This window comes from Falco punctatus, assembly GCF_963210335.1.
Source record: "Falco punctatus genome assembly, chromosome: 11".
In the NCBI taxonomy this organism is placed as follows: domain Eukaryota; kingdom Metazoa; phylum Chordata; class Aves; order Falconiformes; family Falconidae; genus Falco; species Falco punctatus.
The window spans coordinates 15,444,587-15,464,676 of NC_137591.1; the positions used below are offsets into that span (position 1 = coordinate 15,444,587).

Below are 20,090 nucleotides of genomic sequence, written 5' to 3' on the forward strand. Positions count from 1 at the left end.
AATTTTCAGTTCACATCTCACAAAATCATAAGCCAGGTTGTAGAATCTTAGTTAAGCAGTGAAGAACTAGAGGCAGAATCTACCCTTTTGTGAACATAATTCGAAGTCAATGAGAACTTCTGTTCATTTATGAAATGGTGGTATTTTATTGGTTTACAAATAGCTTTGGAAAAAAAATTATTATGGCTTTGTGGCAGGGGAACTCCAAAGCTGTGTGGAGGAAGGACAACTACTGCTTTGCTGAAATGAATGGATTTTTTTTATGTAGCAGTTCTGAACAGGCAGTGGATTAATGATCACCTCTCCCAAACAGCAGTTTGCAAACTGTGAAGGCTGAGGAGCAAAGATCTCTAGGAAGGGTGCAGAAGCCAGTGCTTTGTGGGAACATGGCTCAACTGAGATGGACGTTCAAAGGTTTCTTTTTAAGTTTACATGAAATACTGTTTCTTTGGCTGAGGTGGACCCTATTTTCCTGCATTTCATAAATGAAACAAAAGAGATATTCTGTGCTACATCTCACATGAAGCACCATGCACAAGATTTAGCCCACAAAGAATAGAGCAAAAGTGTCTTTAAGACATCTCTGTAGATGCTCAGATTCAAGGCTGGATACAGGCCAATGAATCTCCAGTAAATTAGAGCAGCCCTCAGGGGTTGCTCTAATTTACATTAGCTTTATCCAGGCTTCCCTATATCTTGTGCTGTGCTGCAACCTAGATTAAGTCTGAATTTCTGCAGCACTGAACACCCTGGAAACTCCCTTTTTGCCCAAGCTGAACTCCTTGAACAGAAGTAACTCCTGCACCGTACTGGGGAATTCTTCTCTATCTGGACACTCCCTTACCTGTAAATACCTATATTTCATCCAGCAATATATGCAGTCATGGTGAGATCCTGGAATCAATCTATCATTTATTTTAGCTTTTAGGTTTTTTTCTGTAAAGGTAATAGCCCTACCTAGCTAGACATTACATTTTTTTTTCTAAGTGGTTTGTGACTCTATCTCTTGGTTATAGTACCATTTTCTAAACATAACTTTTTTATTGAACACCTTAATTCTCTCCCTTGAATGTTTACTTTAGTTTTTTATGCATGTGTATTTTTCTCAAAGAATTAAACTAGTTAAGAATAGCAAGTGGGTTTTAAGTGTTGTCCCTTCTTCGCCATAAATCTCTTTTACCTCTGAAAACTATGTATCAGGCAGATAGGCAGATTCTGTATCTAACTGGCCACTTCAGCAGGAGTAAAGTTGTATTCTGTGTGAGAAATGATCGCAGACATTAGCCTATTGTCCTGAAAACTTTTTATTCTCAAACTGCACAGTTGGGACATACAGCACAAGATGTTATAGAAAAGTGAAAATCCTCACTGGGTGGATATTGAGTGAAAGAGATCACTCTGTTCAGCCTTTAGTTAAAGGAACTGGTAGCAGTGATTTATTTCTTTCTAAAGAAAACAGAATAGCTACAATGTCAGGCATAAAACAGACTGAAAGGGATAATAGAAAAGAAGGAAGAAAAGGACAGTTAACTAGTATCCATTTTTTCATTTCCACATCAGAGTTAAAGCACGCTGATGAGGTGTGTGGTGTACTTAGTACTTTCTCAGTACCCCAGTCTAACCACTGCAAACTTACAACCCATGAGTAATTTTTTTCTAAAGCAAAATGTAAAGGCAGTTAATTATTTTAATAACCGTGAAAAGATTTTTTAAGAAAATCATAATACAATTTTTTAATGAGTTAAGAAGGAAATCTTTAACATTTCATTGATAATTGTCTCTTCTCACCTTAACCCTTTATGCACATGCCTTACCCTGTTTTCTCCCACTCTGTAACAGTGACAGCAAGCCCATGGTTTTATTTTCAAAAGCACAATCACAAGGTGGATGCCAAGATCCTATGTCTGTACTTTATGAACACCATGCAAATAAATTCCAGCTGGTATGCAGTTCTAACTATGGATATACACAATAGCCTGTGCTTTTTTCTAATCCAGTACCTGTTAAATACATGTAACGTATATTCAGAACTGCATTAAAATATTGATCTATGATTTGAACAGATATTTTCATTTTTTGTTTTGATGCTGATGCATTTTTTGGCACCTAGAATCCCTGCAGATAACAGTATAATAACCAATAACATTTTCTTTGCTTTCTAGGGTCTTTATGGCAGAATGATGAATTCCATCTTTTCCAGAATGGTAAGCAGAAAGCTATTTCTGTTTCTGATAACACAAAACATAAGGTAAATTCTTGTAGGAAAAGATTGCCAAATTGCTTGAGAAATAACTGTACTGAACAATTTCATAATTATATGGCTTATACAACTGAAAATATTTGAATATTCAAATCCTGTAAGCTACCTAGAAAAGATTTGCAGAACATTATGCTAATTATTCAAAAGAAAATAAGTTTGGATTTAACATCTTTTTTAGAAATGCTGCTGACCCTGGCATGCTCAACTTCTTATTTTTCTTAACAATTTATTACAATGTATAAATTCTTATAAATACAAATACGTTGTTTTATCAGTGAAGAACATAAATATGTCTTGTCTTTGGGCTGGAAAAGGGTGAGTCCCATAGCATGCATTACTATTTGAAATGTATAAAATTGATCTTTATTTATGTTTCACTAGGGCTTTGCTGTATCTGTGAATTTAAAAATATGTAGTTTCCAAACGTAGACATCACTTCTGCACGCTATTGTGTTGTTTAAAAAAGATGGTTTCATTTGTCGTTCTTTTTTTTTATGGCTGAAAAAGGCAATATTTATTTTTCCCCTTGATCATAACATCTTTACAATGAAATAAAAAGAAAAATTCATCATACTGTATGTGTAAAGGTCATCCTAAAATAACACTTCTGAGCAAACTATACTGAATCCTATGAGTACGTTGCTAAGGAGAAATGTTTTCCGACAGGTCTTGGGCATTCACTTTACAAAAAAAAAATAATTCTTTCCCACTACATAAAAATGTAGTCTGAAATCAACATGATGAAGACCATCATGAAGTGAAACTACTGTTAAAGTGGAAAGAAATATTACTCAAAGAGTATCCCATCAGAACACAAATTCTGACTCAAAATGTGACTGCTTCTTAGGGTTACACTTGAAAGACCTTCCCTCTAATCCCAAAAGGAACTCAAGACCCTTTAAAAAAGGACAGTATTCACAAACTTTAATGCATAAGAGCTTAAAACAATGATAGATTTAAAATATGTGGGACTGATTTCTTGCTGTCTTTGATAGAAACAGTATCAAAGTTGCCAGTGTTCAAGAAAAACCAATAGCAAACCACAAGTTTTATGGTTAACTTTAGGAATGATGACTTGATTTCTGATGAACATGGAAAGTCAGAGTTGTTCTTTGAAACTTTTTTCTAGGAAAGTAAAACCTGCAGGTGAAGCTGTTTTGAAATACTTGTTTATGACTTGTAGATCTAGTCCTCTGACAATAACAATGAGGTCTGCTTTGGCAAAGTCTGCAATGTATTTTGACCTGCCTGCTAACAGAGGGAATTTCAGAAGTATCAGGGCTGAGGATCCTTCAGGGGCATATCTATGATTAAAGAGAGGGAAAAGTCATGTTGAACCAAGAGGGGGGGGGGGGGGGACGGGGGACGAGGGACGACTAGGGTTGGGGAAAAAAAACAGCAAACCAAACAAAAAAACAATCCAAACAGGCATGAGAACTACATTTAACCTCCTTCATCCACAAACATAAAAATGTTCGAGAAGAACTCGAGTCATTTTTAATCAAAAAGATTAACTATGTGACAGTTAAGTATGTTTGGGATTACAGCATCAAAGGGCCTGTCTCTTGTGTATATTTGCCTATTAGCAGTAGGTACTTGGCACAAGGATCGTATGTAGGTTGCAGCCACAGTCAGACACTTGGGCTGCATACACCCTTTTCTGCAATGCTCATTAGGCAATAATATTGTCAAAAGTAAGTGTTTACCAGCAGATTTAGTCTACTTAAAACCATTTCAGCCTGAGGCTGATCTTGTGAAGAAGGCTTGGGGGAAGGGCAGAAGAGAGACACAACATTTCATTTTTCATGAAAACAAATGTATTCACCCATTATCCTGATTTGAGGTAATTTACACCTCTAAATTTGCACGTTAAGTGAAATTATTTTTATTTTGAGGCCAACCGTGTGATTTATGCTATAAGCAAAGAAGATAGGACAAAAGGCTTGGACCTTAAGGGTTGCTACAACAAAGACAGTACTAGACTATTTTGGGAAGAATTAATTCTTGTCTGTATAAACATGTACACCTAAATGAATTTTCCCTGACTTGCTCCGGAATACAAGGTTACTTTGCCAATTATGGATTTCCTTTATGTAAATATTAATTAAAATATAAATATATTTTCAAGTTGGATGTCTTTTGTTTATGGAATGGGAAACTGAGCTTCCTCATATTACTCCCTTTCAACATTTCAAGGCTTTTTTTAAACTTAAAAACAAGATAAATATCACAGAAGAAAATAAATTGTTGAATATAATTAATATCACTTTAAGAAAATAACTTTCCCTCTCGTTTCTAACTCTAGCTATGTTTAATGAATAAAGATTAAATACACATTACTATGAACAGTCACAACATCTAGATTTTAATCTAAAAATGGACTTTTTTCTATATATGTTAATAAATTATCTTTTACCTCAAATTATTCCTAAATATGTAACATTTAGCGGTAGCATTTCATTATATATATCATCATATAACCATTTTGTCATGAATTTTTAATTCCACAACTTTTAATATATGGAAAATCATGTTAGATAAACTGAGAACATAAAAGACTTACTAATGTGGAAGACCATCTTGGCTAAAAACTGAAGAAGACAAAAAGTAGTTCTCATTTTCCTCTCAATTAAAACTCTGTGCAATTATTATTTTATATTATAGATCTCTTTTGGGATTCTGGTTACACAAAACTTTTTGGTTCATTTCACAGGAATAATATTCATCTTAATTAGCAAAAACAATTGATGGGCTTTTCTCTTTTTTACAAGAGGGAGTTCACTCAGTGTACTGATTACAAGTAGTAGATTATCCTGATAAATGAAAAGTTCTTGTCTTTCTGAACAGCAGCTGAATATGTTATCTGTCTTCAGCCTTGTAGCTTCTTTGTTAGACGTCACCTTGTTGAGACAGAATGACTTACTTGGTAAGTGGTTGACCCGATTTTTTGTCTGGCACCCTAACGTTGCTGGGCATTATGCCAAGCTGGATTCTGTAGCTATTTATGACTGCATTCAAGGTTCAACTATGCAAATCACAACTATTAGCCAAAAAAGCATAGCAGATTTGTTTTTTAAATATTTCCATAGCTCACAAGGTCAAAGCATTTGTTTTCACAATTTTAAAATATAGTTTTGTAAGTAATGATCAGTAATGTTTAAAGAGATTGTCACCTTTTAACATTTTATTTAGACTGAATTAGACAGAACATAAACATTTTTCCTCATGTGCTACAAAATAATTGTATGGAGCACAGGAAGAAGAGACATGAGCTGAAGTAGAAAAATAGATATCATTTTGTCTGCTTGTGAACAGCTTAGCTGCACCATACAGAATTACAATAAAATGAAGACGAACTATGACAAAAAATCTTTGGGGAGTGCAGTGTTCCTCCCGAAGGCCACCCTGATAAGCTGGCTGCGGGGAGCTGCAGGGACGGGCAAGCTCTAAGGCTCACAGCCTGGGCAGCTCCACGCTACCTGCACAACTTCTGTTCCCAGTTGGTATGAAATCAGACCCAAAGCCCAACTGAATCCCTAGCCGGTATGCATTCACAAATATTTTTGCCTCTGTTAATTCTCAGGCCTAAATCCATCAGCGCCTTGTAGGTGGATTGTGGTTGCAGGCAGATACAGGGTGCAACGGCCCCGCAGACCCGTTCCTGCCTGAAGCTGCGGTGGTTTGTGAGCCTTCAGCTTGGGAGGCTTCTGCTGCCTTCAGCGCTGGCTCCCCACCCCTGCCCCCCGCCATTCCCATGACACTTGAGCAACACCGAGGCTGAAAAGGAAACCTTGTGCAACTTCAGACGGAGGCAGTACTATGAAGTTCTTTGGGTTGGGTTTGCCCTTTGCTCTGTGCGTTGTCCAGTATCAACCCTGACTTGAACCCTTTGATAATCATACGCACAGGCTGTCCTTGCCACTGTCATCCCGCAGATCAGCTGTTGATTTGTCTCAGTTCTTGTAAGTAACAGTGAAAACATGTTTACAAAACTAGCAATGGTATACGTCAGGTATTAAGAACCGTCTACAGAAAACTGAAATGTGATTTAAGCACATACAAAATGGTTATTCATAAGGAGAATTTGAAAAGAGGTTGTGTGCACAAGATGTCGCAAGACAGATTTGAAAAAGACATATATCTTTACCGTATCCTAATTTCCTGACAAACTTAACGAAACTCTTAAGAAACCTTACACACATATCAACAGGCTTATCTATAAAACCCACACAATTAAACATAATAATTTACTAACCCAGTACTTAAAGATTATTTGACAATATAATAAATAGGCAATAGATAACATGTAATATGTAATATAGAATATAGAGAGGCAGGTATAATGATAATATAGATTATATATAGTAGACAAGATAGTAAATTGATACATTTCCTCTTAAAGAAAAGGGAAGTAGATTTAAACACAAGCAGTGCAGATTCTGTTTTCTAATACAGATTCAGGTGTACTTTGGATTAGGTCCACATTTTGTGACAGAATCCAAGGTGGGAGCACATGTTCCTTCATCAGGTGAGCATCCTTCACATCACACCAAGTGTGGATAAAGACTGGTTAATTTATTGATTGTAACATGAAATTATTAACAAGGCTGAACCTCTGGTTCAGGGTATTTCTTTGTATGAAATCAAGGATTAACATTAAAAAAAACAAAATAAAAAGTTTATCTGTTTTAACATCTTGCTTTATCAGTTTGCAACAGTTCTCTTCATAGTTGTAAGGCAAAAAGCATTTTGTTAAGATTCTATTGACTAAGAAAAACAACCTGAGTGTGAGCTAACAGTGGCTGAGTGTAGTTTCCATTTGTGAGATACTTTTTATTCATCATCTGAATTTTATGGGTTGTAGTAAAATAAGGTGTTTCATCAAAAGTGAAAGAATTATGGGAGAAATTATGTGAATGAGTGCAGAATAGAGCCAGTTAAGATACACTAATCGGTCAAAGCCTGATTTCTCTGTTTTAGTTACCATCCACTCAGAGGAGAAGGATGACTCATTGATCTTATTAAGGTTTCTTCCCTTACTTACGAACTGAGACTGTAGGGCTTCCCTGAGTCATCTATAACAGTATTTCCCCACACTTCACCTAACAAGGTGTGAAACAGTCTTCCAACAAAGTAGGGAAAATATATTAAAGTGGGACAAAAAATAAATGTTGAACTGGGAATATGGAGATATTCCATCGAATTCATAGGGTTTGTACAAAGAAGTAGAGTTTGAGCCTTATTAATACAATACAAAGCCCCAGAATTTATTCATGGTTAGATTTCTGTGCTTTAGCCAATCCTTTTTTAAAGATCCCCTTCTCCAATAAAAGGCACATGACACTGTGTAAAGGTAAACACTAGCAACTCTGTCCACAATCAAATCTAAATAGTACTTTAAGAAATTAAATCCAAAACATTACCAATAAAAATACCTAGCATGTATTTCTTTCCTGGGAGCCTACATAGAAATTGAATTCTACTGAGCTGCGCTTACACAGAACAGAATTCAATTAAAAAAAATCCGCCTGGATTCCATGCTGTGAAAAGCCCTTGCAAATTTATTTTAGGGACTCTGGGTGTGGAGCCTGGACATAGTTTTATTTTATTTTTTAATGGAATCAGTCTTAATGTCTAAGGTTATTCTTTACTTGCCTCTGCTGCACAGTTTTCACATACAAGCCAACTGAGGACAACTCGTTATTAAAGAAGTCAGCAGGTGTCCTGTGTTCTGAAACATATTAAATAAAGAACTCAACGGGATCATGTTGACTATAAGCTCCACAAAGAAATTAAATAATGAAGACAGAAGCTCTTCAACAAAGCCCAGTTCTGCATAAGTAAAAAATGTCTTGTCAGAAGATGGAAAGTTCTCCTGCCGATTTTTACTATTGTTTTTCTGAAAACAAGCAGCCCATAGATTTTAGACACTTAAACCTTCTGACCTGAGTCTTATGCAGTAGAGAGCGATTAGAATGATGAGAACTGAATAGTCAAAATTTGCCCTTCTCTACACAGCTTCATAGCTCAACAAAAGAGCCATTGCAAAATGGCCTTCTTATCGCTCTGAAGTTTGTTGCATTGTCTTGCCCATGTCAATATTAATATGAAACAGCTCCAGTAAATACAAAGAAAAGAGTAGAAAAGGGTCTGTTTTATTTTTAGTTAGTATTTGTCTAATGTATGAAGCCTTACAGCCACAAAAACATTTAAAATACCGTCCCATTTGAGATTTAAATGTAGTTTGGGATAAGGTAATTTTAAATCACATTATGAAGGTTTTAAACTAATATAAATACAGGTTTGAACTTCCCACTTATTCTGAGGTGCTAAGTAATTGCACCAAACAAATGTTTTTAGAGTGGGCTTTAATATAAGGAATCACAACATTTATTGGATTTTCAATTTTTCTAAAACATCATGAAGCAATTGTTTGAAGAAAATTGACAATTAAGAAATCTAACCATGTCTGGTTTTGAAGAAAAATTAAACTTGATTTAATTCTCTTTAAAAAAAAAAAGAAAAAAAAAAAAAAGAAAAAAGTTGACTTCAATAGAAGTAGGTCTGGGCAACTCAGAGTCGATTGGAAAATAAATTATGCTAAGTACATCCAGACTCACCGAGCATCTTTAAGAAACAGAGTGTTCATAATGAACCAAAGTCTTCCGACAGCTTAATATGACTTTAAAATAACTAATATGAAAAAATATTACAAAACCTTTGTTGACCAGGTGTTTTCCCTTTTTATCAATACAATATATTCCTATAATGGCCATCCCATGCTCTGTCATTAAAATGTGAGCTTTCCTTTCAGGTGCTTTGCCTCAGACATATGGAATTCTCATCTGCAGTTTTTACTTCCAGTCTCCAAGTTAGTCACACAGGGCTCCTTGAGCAAGTTTGCTGCAAACACAATTCCATACTTTGGGGCTCAGTGAGTTAATATGTCTTTACCAGAACAATTAAAAGCTCCTTCTCCAAAACTCACCATCAATTTTAATGCAAGACATAAAGAGGACACATTTCCCTATATCTGAGATTTCCAGATTAATATTGTTGATAAGATTTAACAGGCATATTTATAGGACTGGGGATACAGTCTTGGTTCAGCAAAAGTTTGCTCACCTAAACCTGTGCATTTGCAGAAGTGGGGCCTCAGCTTATGTTAAGTTACAGGTAAAAAAGTAAGCATGAGGTTCCAATGTCCTGATGCCATTCATTCCTATCAGTAATTTATTCCATATACATATTCATTTTTTCAAGAAGGAAACAATTCTATAATATTAATTCTTCCCTAGACACAACTTAAACTTGAATTAGTTAATATGTTTGCCAATCTCTTGTTGTCAGCCTAACGCCGCTTGTATGGGTAATTATGTGTTTAATAGAAATATTTCCCAGAAAGTTCACATGAGACCACAAAACTAGTCCAGTTATATGCACTTCAGCCTCCCGTATATGATGGAAATCTTTTCTCCTACCGTTTTTTCATTCCAGTTGCTGTTGTCACATGCCCCAGCAAAAATTCATAGTGATCCTCATCCTTTCTTAAAATGAAATATGTGCACATCAGTCTGCCTGGGTCAAAAGTTGTACCAGTGCTGCATTACGCCAATCCACAGCCAAATGCAAAAATACCTGTAACAGACCATATGCTATAGCTATCAGGGGGTGCACTGGTAAAACTGAAAGCTGAATTTGGAGCAACACACAGGCTGAGAGCTATGCTTGTGGCTCAGCCTGTACAATTGTCTAACACTGAAATCCCAAGTCAAAGAACATGGCAGGAGGGTGGGAGCTTACCCTTGGAGATCTCTTGAGCGAAGCACAAATGGCAGTCTGTAAGTGCACTGCAAGAGTGAGTGACCAAACAAACCGAATGCATTCAATCACTTTTAAGACATCTCATCTGTGTGTAGCGTTTTGATCCCGTGCATGAGTAAATGTATGATTAAATTTTTATTAAAAGGTAATGCTCCTGTTTTAATGATAGTTAATTAAATATAATTAAAATGAAAGGATTAATAATATTAAACATTTCATCAGAGGTAAAGATAAATATAAATACATATATTGTAGTATGATTCAATACGAATATATAATACTCAGCCTATATTATCTTCAAGGCATTATGTAAAATAGCAAATTAATAACACAAAGCATGAAATAATATAATATTCCAGGTACTATGTAAATTAAAGGCCTGGTTCAGTACTTCTACATTCATAAAATCTATTTGATATTTGGGGGAGCAATATGCAAAGAATAGTTGAGGTAGCCTTAAAAATTATTATAGAAAGTCTCTATGAAACAGATGCTTACACTTCATTGCTACGTCACCTTTCCATGTGAAAAGTAAATTACAGTGCTGAATGACATACATTTTGGCCACAATAGAAATCCTTTGTAGAGTCATAGATTAGAATTTGGAAATACTTAATTTCTAGCTAACCCTGAACCCATACATCTTTATGGCCTGACTTACTATTTTCGGAATCTTTGAATCAGGCCTTAACTCTTCATACACAAGGTATTCCTCTCTCATGGCACTTACTTCTATCAGATATATCTAATCTCATTTTGCCTCTGTTTGAAAAAAAAATCAGTATTTAGAGCAGCAACAACATGTTATGTCTACCCATAGATACCCTATGTTTTAAACTATAACACTCATTGCTGTTGTCATTTCTGCCATTACATGCACCAAACCCATATTTCCAGATGTATATCACTATGAACCTTTGTCCTGTAAAATTTTGTGCATTAACATATTATAATAAGTAGAGAAATGTGTTAGCTTTTCAAGCAAATCTTTAAATTGTGTAGTTTCAAATCAGAGACATTTTTAGGTCTCTGCAGACTATAAGGAACTAGTATTTTTCTAACAAGATCTTAAGACCCTCCGAAGAATTTTAAGGATTTTTATGAACCTCTGTATGCATTCTTTAGCTAGATTTTGGCATTGTTTCAGTGTAACTCCAGTACAGCTCAATCAGTTTATTTTATAATTAAAAACAAGGAAATAGTAACAAAAATACATAATATATGGTACTCATGTTTATAATAGAAACATCCATAAAGAAAGAAACATGTTCTAACTCTTCTCATTACCCCAAAGGGAATTGCATCTTTAATCACACAAAGCACAATGGCTTTCTAATTTTGTTTAAAGTGTTTCAGTACTTACAAAAACCAGATCAGGTTATTGTAAATCTAGAGCAAATTAGAATCATTGGCCTCTGCTCAGCTGTATTCAAGAATACTATGTAAATCATAAATTTAATGGCATACTAAGACACACATCTGTTTCTATTTTGTAGAAGTTAATAATCTAACTTCAGAGTATTTAAACATTACTTTCATTAACTGGAAAATTGTGAAAAATAGAGACTGCTATAAGTCACAATGTGTTGCTGCATTATGCTAAGGGAAATATAAAAATTGCAAGTCTGTACAGTGAAGCATAATTTTCTGAGAGATATGTGCCATTGTCTGTTTCATGACCTTGCAGCTCCTCTGTTTACTAGGGAAAACATCACTTACACAAACAGAGCTGCATTGCTAAGTAGAATCTGCACCTGCACCTTGTAGATTTCTATTTATATTTTTAGTAGCAAATGTCTTTCACAACAAGGAATAGATGATGCCTTAATTTCCCAAACCTATACAGATATTGACCTAATGGCTTTTGTTATAGCTAGCGTTGTATAATCCAAATAAATAATTTGAGGCTTAATATGCATATTACAACCTATTTTAAAGATATTTTTGTCACTAGAACTGATAAAAATGTTGTGCTGCATAGATCAGTTTTCAGTATATAGGTTTTTTAATAAAATTTACTTTTTGGTCTAGGGTGTACACTGTAAGTTGCTTCATTCTATAATTCTTGTTGATAAGTTTAGTTTATTAACAGATTAATACACTATACTATACTATACTGTATCATAAATTTGGCATCATGCACAATTTATAGGACTTGCAAAGAACCAATTGTGTGCGATTTGTTGGAGAAATGCATCACTGTTTTCAACTTTTGGTTGTAAACACACTAGTTTCCCCAAAGGAAACAAATCTATTACCATATATTTACTAATCTTTGTGAAAACATAGTTGAATTCAGTTGCAAGGCAGAATGGAGTTGGTCTGCCAACTTTAGCACTGTAATAAAAGGTCTAATTTGTAAGGTTTACTATGATAATGGACTGTAAGGTGATAAATTTTGACCAATAAATTCCTTGGAAACTCAAAACTGGGTTGCACTAAGTAGTGAAGTTAAGATATGCAGAATATTTAAAGTAAATCTTTATTCATAAAAATTACAATGTCAAAAATGTAATTTATTATAGAATTTTTTTCTCTTCCAATAATCTGTTTATTAAAAAGACTTCCAGTCTTTGGGAAGTCAGATGTCACTTAAGTGCTGTTTTGCTTGTGCTAAAATTACCTGCAGTAGTAGATGCTTTGCATTAAAGCTTAGGGTGCATAAAGCTGAATGGGATTTATGGAAATGACTGTATGAATATGTATCTCACCTTTTACCAGTGCTAATTTCAATGAGCTGTATTTGAGAGAGGAATTACATTAATATATACAACTGATAAGGAATTTGCACATTAATTTTAGTATCAACAAAAATTCTAAAGAAAGCAAATTAAACCAATGTAGCAATATAGAGAGGTGACGGGAAAAGAAAACAGAAAGGCCAAATTGGGCACCTCAATGGTACAGTGCACATTTACGGTTTATTCTTCTGTAAGATTCGGCAGTTGCATATGCAGGAAATTCTCCCATTCCTGTGTAAATGCATAAGGAGTTATCACTTTGCTTTCCAAACATGCAATAAAAGGTTAAGTGTGTTGTCTTAAGGATATATTAAATGTAGTACTATGATTTACCAGATAGAATATGAAAAGATCATATTTTGGTGCTGATTATTCAACAAACGGTAGCCAGTGCTCATAGTAAGGTAGGGAATAGCATCCTAATTAATTATTGACTATATTTTAATATTTATAATTAGCAGTAGTACTAAGCAGTCAATCGATGTTCCTCACAACAGGAGCATGGTAGTAATATCATTCTCTGACTGCAGTGTTTTTACAAAGGCGTAACCATACCTTCAATCAGATTCAAATACTATTTGTCAAAAACATTGAGGTCTGTCAGAAGTAAATGATCGTTTAATTAAAGAAAAAAAGGTGGAATATCTTTGATCCCTATACTTTAGTGATATTAATTCCCATGTGCTGCAGGTGTTTGTAATGTATAACAAATCATTACTGAAACAGAGGCTTTTATAAGCAGTTTCAGTGAAGGAAAATGACTGTTCTTACAGCTGCCAGAGTTACACCTGGTATGTAACACAAGCATGACAAAATGTGAACTAGAAGATGTGAGCCTGGAAACAAATCTGGGTATGCCCCTCCATGCTCTGCCCATGCCAGCTGAGATGGATTGCAAAGCAGTGCTGATGTTAAGAGTTGGTGGGGAGGGGGGGAGACTGAATTTGCTGCTGTTTCTAGGCCCTCTGACCAGTGATACATGATGCATCTCTGGTACCTGCTCCAGAGGGAGCCAATCACATAACTGTCGGCATTTCAATGGCAATCAGTACCAAGAGGCAAAAATACATTCTTATAAAAAAATATAAGGGACCAAGTCCTTGGTTTAAACTCCAAAACAAAATCAAAGCAAGTATAACCAATCAACTCAGGTTATGAGCACTTCCAGAGTTGCATGGGAAACTGAGAAGCAGAACCAGATGAATTGTACAAAAAGCACAACTTATACATTGTCTTGATTAAAGGTACCAATTGAGTATTCTAAATTTAAAAAGAAAATGACAAAAAAAACCCCACTTATTCTTACAGATTAACACCTAGTAGCACACTGGGAAAACAGTAAATGGGAACTGAAATATGCAAGTTTGGAAGCAAATATGGCTCTCACGCCTTGCCATTTGATAAGGGAATTTGAAAGTTACAATCATGACGTGTGGAAGTCCCAGTGGGAGATTCTTTTTTGTTCCTGATTGATTGATCATGAGCACCCTGTTCTTTCTGGTTCATAACCTACTACCGTATCTCTGAACTTGATTATTGTGACCATGGACCAGATTTTCATGTAGGCATCGTACAGAATTCCAACAACAAGACTCCTAAAGAGAAACATGGAAGGAATTTAAGCTCTTAAGTTGAAAAAAACCTGTTTCAATGCTGCCTACCTGGGGAAGATGCCTCTGTTCAAAAGGCACTTCCATGTTTTTACATTAAATTTTCCTACAGTGGTAATGCTCATCATGCCAAATATTGCTTTAGTCAAGATAAACCAGACTAAGGAGCTCTGCACCAACATCATTGCCAAGGCAAGCTGTAAAACAAAGCTGAGCAGTTGAAAGTGACAGTCATACTGTAAGGGCACCTGACACCCAACAACACAGTTAGCCTGTCACTAAACCCAGTGGTAATCACCACTTTCTTTTGAAGGTGTAGCTTTATTCTACAATGAGCAGTTAAGAGACTTGTCCAAAGTGTGTGAAACAAGATCAGTTCTCTCCTCTGCCTGAAAGGATTCAAACGTGTATTTCTCCCCAGCTAAACAGTTCTCTAACCCACACCCTGACTGGAGATGGAGATACTCTCCACTTCTGCTAAACTCATACACCCCGCAGAAAATTATTCAGGATTCACTGGGCTAGAAAGAGAGAGCACCAGAGGGAATACAACTCTGTAGCTCAATGATTTGGGCAATCAATTGGAATGGGGAGGCCTGTGTTCTGGTTGGTGGTCCAAGAATTTGATGTATTTTATCCCATAACTTCTCAAAAAAGTAAATTTAACCTCACCCCCAATGTAGGCATCTAAGTCTTTATGGGTTTGTACAGCTGTGCAGATAAAGATTAATATCTCTTCAAATCTTAGCCTATGTCATCAAGGACATGGATTTTAATAGTGCCTAGGACGATTGTATTAGATGCTTGGGTAAGAAATGAAAAGCCTTCATGGATTCATACTTGCAAATACAATGGTTTGCCTTTGAATTCTCCATTTTCTGTTCATCTGTTTTGCATCACCTTCCAGTTTGCGGCACACAAACAACAGAAGAGTGGCCAAGGACCTGGGTAATATTATAGTTAAAAGCAAGCTAATGAGTATAAGTTCTAGATCTGCAACTGGAGTTTGATAAAGGAAATCATAGGAGGTATAGGGGTTTAGTGTAGACACCCGGTCTTTCTCCCATTATGTTATATCAAGCAGCTGTGTAGCAAGAGCTGAGGAGAGGTGGTGAGAATACGCAGTGACCTCCAAATATGCCAGTCTGAGATATCGGGTACTTCTCTGGCTGCAAATTACCAGGTGAAAGAGATACAGAGATTTAGCAAAGTCATAGCAAAATTGTGTAATATAGTTGTGTACGGGGAAGGAGGAGGAGGACCTCCCTACCTGCCAGGCAAAATTACATTTATTTTAAATAGAAAAATCTATTTAATTTGTTACTATTCTCTTGGGCTTTGCTTCTTTCCTTAAAAAACATTTGCTGCCGAAATGCAGAAGTAATGCCTATGCAGATACAGCAGTTGGAGAAAAGGGAACCTAGAAATGTGCAAAACTATTTGGAGAATTGGGATCTCATGACATATCTCTTTCCCCAAAAGCTCAGCACTGCAGTTCCTTTTCTGGTATGATCGTTTCAGCTTCTGTGCTGAGCTTTTCATATGAAAACAGGGAATTGTACTCGTCTCTTTTTAAACGTGTTCTGCTACGTGACTCCTAACAGCTCAATCTTGAAAACTCTTTGGCCTTTATAAATGCCTGCAGCACTAAACTGTAAACTTTTCTCCACCAGCATACACCCATAAATACCCAAAGCCCAAAGTAAGGAATGTACTTCTTCAACAACACTGAGCTCCAGCGTTATTGAAGCTCCCCCAGATTCACTTTTCAGAGTAGAAGGGCAACTGCAATGTCTTAGCATGAACATAAAAACCTGTATCTAAAGTCACTGGTAAAAATCACATTGATCTCTTAAAATTATTAATTATAATTTAAAAAAAATAGTTTATTAATTTTATACAAAATTTATTATCATGATACAATTCTGTTTCAGAATACCTAGCTAATATGGCATACGCATGCTCTTGTTTCATAGCTGCATTTTCTCTGAACAAGGTTGTTTCTAATGTTACTTAATTAACCAAAATCAAATTAATTTCTGTCTAAGAAACAAGAAACAACAGCTTTGTTGAATGAAATTATCTTCATTTTCTTGAAGCTATTTAAATTAAAAACATGAGTTTCTACAGTTGGGAAAAAACCATCCATGGTTAAAATCTTTGAAGCCCATCAATCTCTTTAACCACACAGCTAATGTGTTCCTTCTGTTTTCTTTGAATGAAATCACCATGAGTGGTTAGATGTTGATTTAACATAAAGCAAATGGAAATGGGTGTTTCCTTAGTCATGTGTAGAATTTATTTTTAAAAACAATTACCAAGTGTTATGAGTAAGTCAGTGATTTTGTCATTTCTTAAATAATGATATAGATTATGAGTTATTAAAACTGATTACTGAAGTAAACTATGTAAAATGCAAATTCATGTTACATTTATTTGTTAGGAACAGCTGCAGAATTCTCTTATTTTATTGATGGGTTTCATTTTTTTCCGAAGTGACACTAAAATCTATTACTTAGTTTAAAAGACTGGTAATTGTCAAGATATTTTTCCAAACTTTTAAGACAATACACTGGATATTTTCTTTTATGGGTTGTATCATTCACACTTTATTTATATAAATTTGTCCACAAAATTAATTGGGGGTTTTCCTAAATAAAACAAACAAAATTTTGACTTTTCAGTTTTGTGTTGAAATGGTAAAATCATGTAATGTTTTGTTACTTTTCCACGTACCATGGAAAAAACCCCATGTCTTTATGCTGTACCAATTAAACCACATCTTTATATCACACCAACTTTAGCTGATGCTACTGCACTACATACATACAACCTCTTCTGTCGGTCTTTGCTAACATTATGTCTAACAACATTACAACTAATATCTAATTATAAGTTCATTGATACGCTATTCAACAGGGTATGCACAGATAGGAGGAAATGTCAGTTGCTAGTATTTAAAGTTCAGTCATAAAACTCCAGTAATAAAGAAATAGGTTGCATAAAATCTGTGTAAACCATTTCTCATGGGAGAACTGACACTTAGGGCAATACAAAATATTATTTATCAAGATATTTAAACGTTTTAAGTTAACCTTTTTAAAAATAGGCAGATGTAAACTGTGATTCTATGGCAGAAAACCTCTAGTTGAGTCTGCAAGTTCGTATTACAGACTTCATAATTTGGCCAATTTTTTTCTGCAAGTTAAATCATCTTTATCAGATGCATCTTCTTCAAGTACAAGCTGACAGTGAATTTTTTTCCAGTTCTCAGTGTCCTACATGTTGGCCCTAGAAATGCTAATTGATACGCAGTTCTTGTGATTATTTAAAAATTTACTATTAATTTGCTTTTATTTTTTCAAGGACATGATCCAGCAGTTTCACCAAAGCAATTTGAGAGCAATACACACAGAACATACATGAAAACAAAAATTTAACATTAGTAAAAGGGGCAAATAAAATACTATCAAATTATTTTGCTAAGCTTGTAAGAGTTCTCACAGTGTTTTCAAGCTAGCTATTTTGCACTGTCGCAGCAAAGCAAGGTTTTAAAGGAAAATCTACTTGTCTGTACTTACTTGGGGAGTATGTATGGAATGAGATACACATTTTATAGGGATATGGCAAAAAGTAAATAGGCAGCTTTAATGGTGAAAAGAAACTTGATTTGTTATAATTCTTTTTTATGTATTAATATGCAAATCTTGCAATAATTGTGACCGAGTAAAAACTAAAGGATGAGATTCAAGTATGCCATGGGTGTATGTGTCTACAATTTTCCTGTTCTAAAGAAACAGATGCTGTTTCATGTGAAGCAAAATTAATCACTTGAATAATACTATTTTACTTGCCAAAGCAACATACACCTCTGCCAGGTATTCTCATATCTTAATCCACATTTAATGAGAATTAATGGAAGCATGTGTTTTCGAAACAATGGCTGAAAGGTCTCTGCATTTTTCCCAATTGTTTAAAAATCAGTTTTACAACTTGGAGCTGTAAAACTTACAGTTGTAAAACTCCATTTCTGCATGTAGAAAGAAATATGATTCCAGAAGTTTTTGATGAAAAGGGGGAAAATAAACGTCAGTCCTGCAGTTGAATCCACATAGGTGAATTCACTTCCACTTCAGCAAATATTAACACAAGGCCTAGTTCTGTGGTTCTTTTCAGTCTTTTTGTGGGTAAAAAATTTCTACAGAAACCAACAGACATTTTGCTCGAAATAGAAGAATTCCTCTCTCTCACACCCTCTCAAAGGGAAACTGCCAACCCTATGTAATTCTTGTATTCTCAACTGTTTTGTGGCTAAACCCTGCTCTCATCAACTAAGCAAAAGGCTGTTACTTCCAGGCTATCACTGCTTATCCGCAATTACATTTATGTGACATTAAAAAAAAAAAAAAAAGTAGGATTTGTTAATGATATGTTTTAAAACTCTGGTAAAATGATAGCCAATCAATATGTATGTCTTTCTATTTCTGTGACCCTCTTTTAAAGAAGCATGTTTCCATAACAGATGCATCCAACCCTTTCAATGAAAATCAGTTTCTAATATAACACATTAAAATACCTGTATGATTTAATTCCATTAGAAATGCGTAAGAGGTTATTAAGGGTTTATAGAGATATTTATGAGGATATTTTCAATAAGATAGGGCAGTTAGCTATACTAGGGATACACAAAGGACTTAAAGAACTAGGGAGAAAATAGAGAACCTGCTCTTTTCTACATTTTGCTCTCACAGTAACCTATATTTTAACTATATATAGTAGGTACAAACTATCACAGGGACACAGGATCTCCTGCCCTGGCATGCTGAGCGTGGCTGCCAGGCAGCGTGCAGGTTTAACCCCACTGACAGCAGCCCCAGGAAGATGCGCCGCCCGCCATGGCCGAGCAACCTCGCCGGGCCCACAAGCCTGGGATTGCTCTCCCCATTCCCGGTCCCCTCCACAGGCACCGTCAGCGGGGAAGGTCAGTGAGGCTATGGCATGCCCATCTTGTGGTGATTTTTCAATACTAATCCCTGGGATTATTGCTAGTGCTGTTGAAAGTTTAATGTGCTCTCACAGAGGCCTGGGCCAAGGCTATCCTCCCCACTAACACTTCAGGTCGCAAGGGCTGATAGATCCAGTTTCCTTTTAACCGTGTCACGTCCCTCTTCATACACATTGCATTTTGCTAAGCAGGAACGTTAATTGCACAGGTATGCAGAGCAGTCGAGGTAATTATGTTAAAAAGTAAATCTTTGCCATTAACAAAGGCAACGATCCCGATTTCCTGCAGTGGTGTGGGTGTTCCGAGCCGAATCGCCAACGTGCTTTGGACCCTACAGAGCCGATGGGGCCCCATTGGTCCCCTCCCGTGCGTGCCACGCTGCGGGCAGGCGCAGCCCAGCGGATTTCATCCCAGCGCCGCAGCCAGGGGAGGGAGGGGGCGGCTAAAAAAAGCCCCAAAGGGCGGCGGGGGCAGGGGGGCGCTGCCAGGCCGGGGCCGCACCTCGGTCCCTCCCCGCGGCCGCGCAGCCCGGCCCTCGCCCCGGCCGCGCCCCCGCCCGCCGCGCCGCGCCCACCGGCCCTGCCTAATGCCCAGCTGCTTCTGCCTGACCTTGAGAGCTGGGGACCGGGCATGTTGCGAAGCCTGAAAGG

At 36.2% G+C, this 20,090-nt stretch overlaps 1 protein-coding gene across 4 annotated transcripts in view; it reads left to right on the forward strand.

Moving 5' to 3' along the window:
• Positions 1 to 20,090, forward strand: part of ADGRL2 (adhesion G protein-coupled receptor L2) — a 404,716-nt gene that overhangs the window by 220,664 nt on the left and 163,962 nt on the right. For 3 of the 4 annotated variants that reach the window (XM_080406960.1, XM_080406962.1, XM_080406961.1), the window contains one exon: positions 2,163 to 2,204. The gene's annotated coding sequence lies outside the window, so the exon portion shown is untranslated. Of the gene's footprint in view, positions 1 to 2,162; positions 2,205 to 3,640; position 20,090 lie in introns of those variants that run through there. The other variant, XM_080406963.1, reaches the window with a different exon arrangement.